This window comes from Lathyrus oleraceus, chromosome 1 (genome assembly GCF_024323335.1).
Source record: "Lathyrus oleraceus cultivar Zhongwan6 chromosome 1, CAAS_Psat_ZW6_1.0, whole genome shotgun sequence".
NCBI lineage: Eukaryota > Viridiplantae > Streptophyta > Magnoliopsida > Fabales > Fabaceae > Lathyrus > Lathyrus oleraceus.
The window spans coordinates 245764116-245769564 of NC_066579.1; positions in this window are offsets into that span (position 1 = coordinate 245764116).

The following is a 5449-nucleotide window of genomic DNA, read 5'->3' on the forward strand; positions in this document are numbered from 1 at the left end:
CAGAATGAATTAAACGTGTGCTTCTCTGAAATGGAAAAATAAGGCTCTGAACATAAAAATTGGTGTCTGATTCTGACTTTGATATTTCTAACAGTTAGAAGTCATCTGAATAAGCTATCCTTAGGATCGAATCTCTTGGTATTCCTGAAGATCAGATAGATCAACACATGGTTTCTCTTGCGTCTGACTTTGGATCTTTTAGACACCTGTCTAGCAGAAATCAAGAGACAGACCCTTGAGATCTCCTCGAGCAGTGTGCTGATTTGTGGATTAGACATCCATCATTAGCTGTAATCAATTTCTCCCCTAGCGTGTCAACTCTTTTTCTGTGCCATCATTAAAATTAATTGTTCCTTTTCCATCTAACGTTTTCGTTTTACATGCCTTTCTTATGTATTTATAATTACCACACTTCACACTTTCACACTTTTCACTCACATCCTACACAAACCTCTCTCTCTCTCTCTCTCTCTCTCTCAAGCATTCTCGGCATCTTCAAATGTTCTTCAACAACTTCATCCTCTTCCTGGATTCCCAACAATAATCAGTATACAACTACTCACAACAAATGGAATCAATGGAACAACCTCCAAATTCTTCCCAATAAACCACTGCAACAACTGGTGTTATCTCCACTCCCATCTATAAAGAACCCCATATTTTGGATCGTGAACCCCACATCAACCTTGCCACTCCGTTTGACAAGCTTGAAGTACTATGTGAATCTTTGGTTGATTTCGAGAATATGAAAAGAAATGGGATAGACCTCACTGAAGAACTTAGAAAGCAAGGGTGGGAAAACTACTTTCAAAGGCTCTATGGTCCCATTTACACATATCTGGTCAAGGAATTCTGGAGTTTTATAGATTCAGATGACCACTATATTGTGTCTAATGTTCTGGGGGTGAAGATCGTCATCACCGAGAAATCAATCGCTACCCTTCTGAACATGGAGAAGACGGGGGGAAGACGTATTTACAACATTAACCCTAGGGAAAAATACATATCCCAGGAAATTTCTCCAACAATTTTCAAGCGGAACGCTGAGGGTAATTTGTCCAAGAACAAGGAACTTCACAAGAACCTCAGAGTCTGGCTGAAGATCATTTTGGGGAGTATTCACCATCGCCCATCGTCCAACTCTTCAGACTATATCAACACTAACCAGAAGTATATCCTCTACTGCCTACACAAAGGGCTCAAGCTAAATCTGTCAGCGCTGTTTTCAAGTACCTGAGGGATTCTGTAAGAGACACCAGGAAAAACATGAAGCCCATAACTTACATCCCTCTGGAAAGGCTAATATCTGACGTTCTAATAAAGAGCGGATTGGTGGATCATCTAATTTGCTACAATCTGATGGAGGATGTAACTATTGACACTAGGAGGCCTCTGAATTCAAGAAATCTGAAGAGCATGGGTGTAATTGAGAAGATCTTGGTCAAGCCTTCGTTGGACACCTCCTGGGAAGCCTTGAAAGATAAGAGTAAGATTCCAAATGGCCTCTACCTCTTCTCCAAGATTGATCCTCCAAAGGTCGTTACGCACTATCTGCAGGATTTGGCCAACCAAGGAGTTGACATCTCAGATTTCTCTATGGACTGGCTACCTGAGCATCCATCAAATTTTATGAAGAGACAACAGGAGCCTTTTGAGAAGTCGAGAAAGGCTAAGAGAGCAAAGTTGGGGGAACATTTTGTATCAAGACCTCCTGTCCCTCTAGTCTCCTCCTCTACATCTCCAAGTAAGTCTCTGCCTCCTAACTCTCCGTCTTTTCAATGAAGGCAGCTTGCTTTTTCCCTTCCTCAAACCTCACCAACATACACACACGCTGAACCCTCACCCTCCACCACCAAACCCTCTGAAACACCTACCTCTAACCCACCATCACCCCCTTCTTAAAAAATATAACCTTACCACCACAACCTTGCCCATATTTGAAGCTGAAATGTTCAATGAACCCATATCACCACCTTCTTCAACACCTTCATCCCCACCTTAATACACTATCTCCTCTGATTCAGAGCCATCTGACCCCCAATCTCCCACTCTGGCTCAACTTCAGGCTCGTGCCCTCTCCATACACAACCAACTTGAACCAAAAACTAACATTCCATCACCATTTGAACAACCACCAACACCTCCATCTGAACCACCCTTCAAAACACCCTTTGAAAACCCAATCATCCATAACTATGAATCTCCCATTGGAACAACCCCTTCACCACCAGCACCTACATCTCCTATCTCTGAACCAACACCTACCTTCCCCACCCTGGAAGAAGCAATAACCTTATTTGTTGAGTCTTCAGTGGAGAAGATCAGATCATTATCTGAGAACTCTGGTATCAGTGATGATCCCTCTGCAGTGAGGATTCACTGGAACAGAGTGATCAGATGGATGACCTTTGAGGCTTTCAAGATGAAAGGCATATCTGAATAAGTCCAAAACGACTTCATCGGAGAAGCTAGAGAGAGGCTGCAGGTACGTTTGGCTAGAGAAGCTGAAGAGAAAGCCATAAGAGAAGCAGAAGAGAAGGTCCGTTTGGAAGAAGAGCAAAGAGAAAGAGAAGCTGCAGAGAAGGTTGTTGTTGCTGCTGAAGCTGAAGGAAAAGCAAAAGCTAATGCTGAAGAAGCAGCACACGTAGCTGCAGAAGAAACTGCAAAGGCAAGAAATAATGCTATGGCTCAGGGGGAGAAATCTCATTCTGATTTCGCTTCTCTCGTCCTAAAGACTTTGGAAGAGCTACAGAAGGAGCAACAGATAGTGAGAGCAAGACTGGACCAACAGGACTTCATCAACAACAACATTCAGAACCTGCTGACTCAGCTGCTCCAGAGGATGCCTCCGATTCTCTGAACCCTTAGGCACTTAGGATTTGTTTATTATTTTCCTTACTTTCTTATCTGCTATTTATTCTCTGTGTTTTTCTCTCTTCCTTGAATTACTTTATCTGTAATTCTCCTTCTCATATATGAATTATATTTTGACTTCTATATTTTTTGTGGTAAGTCTTTTTGAGTCTGACAAAAAGGGGGAGAATAAAAACAGCTCTGATGAAATAATATATAAGCCTCTTGCTGCACTGCGCACATTTAAAATCTCTTATGAAAATTGTAAGCTATTCAAGAAATATCTAAGGTAAAAACTGGCTGTTACGCAAGGAGATCTGGTAAGAACATCTAAAAATTTATTATGATCTATCTCAGGGGGAGTCGTCACTTATCTGACTATGAGATAATTTTTTAAATCCTTGTTAAAGTATCATTGTTTCATCCTTACTTTGAGGTTTTTGTCATCATCAAAAAGGGAGAGATTGAAAGAACAAGATTTTGTGTCTACAATTCATCTCTAAGGTTTTGATGATAACAAAGGATGAAATAAATTGGTACCCTAACATGATTTATCTAAGTGTGCAGGACTCTAATCGAAAAGGGTCAGATTGACATATATCGGATATACATGAATGTCCATAATGACCACTTAGAAGTTATTCAAGCAGAGGTTCTGATGTTGAAAAAAATAAAGCGCACAAGTTCTACGTAGAAAGAAGTATCATACACTCTGACTCTGAACAGTGCACTCCAGGATCTGATGTTTTTAACTCCGAACAAATCACTATCAGATAGACATCAAGAACCTCTAAAGTCAACTAGCTTTAAGCAACTATCTGAAGATACACACGCTGAACAGAAACATCTGAGCTCTACGTACTCTGACTCAGAATGATCACCAAGACTTAGCTGTGAAGTCTTCTGCTTTTGGCCATAATCTATTTTTGGAAGAGAGTTAATGCACTCCAAATTTTTTATGGAAAGGAGAAAGATATTAATGACATTAAAAGTCCATCATTGCCAAGATTTCCTCATCCAATGGTCTCTTCATCAAAACTCTATATAAAGGATGGACCATCTTCATAACAAGATAACGAAGCACACGCGAATACTGCAAACAAATCAAATCTCTTTTATTCTTGTTCATTCTATTTTACACGAGTTATTGCTCTAAGTGTGAAATACTTCTGTTCTCATATTGTGTAACTTCTGCTTACCTAGAAGCACTAAGCACATAACTGTATTTTTCATTACTTGCTGAATATTCCTCAAGTGATGTGTGAAGTCTGTAAACTTGAGAGGGCTAAGAGTTCTTTATCTACTTAGACACTCTATGTTGTAATATTTCAAGATTAGTTGATTAAGTCCTTGATAAAGGCGAAATCACCTTGGTCGGGTGGACTGGAGTAACTTTGAATTTTAAGCGAACCAGGATAAACTTCTGTGTTGATAGCATTATTTTTCGCATGTGTTTTATTTACAAAAGTTTTTATTATTTGGAGAAATAATTCAAACCCCCCTTTCTTGTTTTTCTCTACCTTCAACACTCGTCCTTTAGGATCAACTATTATCGAGTATTCAACTGTTGGATTTGTCTTTATTTTTAATATCCGCTGACTTCTCCTTCTTTCGAGTGCCCTAATAATTATTTTTCTTTTGCTTCTCTTTTTTTCAATCATCAGATGCCCTCATTTGTACTAATGTTGCACAGCTACCCCAAACTTAAAGGTTATTATCCCAACAACAACCTCAAACTTAGAATGAACATAAATCTAATAACTCACATAAATTCTCTGAACATGGTGGGGAAGTGTTTAGACTATGGGTTAATATGATGTGGTTTTTAAAACAAACAAATGGGTAAAGGCTCAAATGGGATTAACAATGGATAATAATAAAAAGGATGGCTAGAAAGGCTCATGGGTAAAAAAATGTGTCTTAGTGTGTGTAATCATGCAACCGAAATCAGAAAAGAATGTATGCAAGTTCTGAATGATAAAGACATACATGAATGCTCTCTTATGATGTACATTGTGTTTGGCTTTTTCTCCTCTCGCCGTGTTGGGTAGAGCTAGCAACCTCTGCAATACCTCTTGCTCGACGTGGCTTCTCAATCAGTTGTGATAAACCTGCTCAACTTTCATTCCAACTCAATTAAACTAATTAGATCAGTTAGAAGTATATGAAAAAAATATTTTGGCGATTTAACATGCACAAAGGTCACACATGCCTTCTGTTTGGGTACTTTTCACACAACCACTAAAGCTACCATTATCATATTACTAGATGAAAGTAAACAACCAGAAAATAAACAAACTTAAAGCAAATAAAACTCAGAAATTAATATAAAATTGAAACTATAAAATAAAAATTATGAATTATTTTCTTGGGTTGCCTCCCAAGCAACGCTTATTTATCGTCATTAGCTTGACGCCTCTTTCCCCTATTATGGGGGGTACTTCAGCTTCCACACCTTGTTGCTTATCTTTTCCAAAACCAAGAAACCGTCTTTTTCAGAGGTATGTGCTACTTTATGCCACAAGTCACTTCCAACTTCCATATCCTTACCTTGATACTGCTTTATCTTCTTTCTCATGGCTTTTAGAATGGAAAT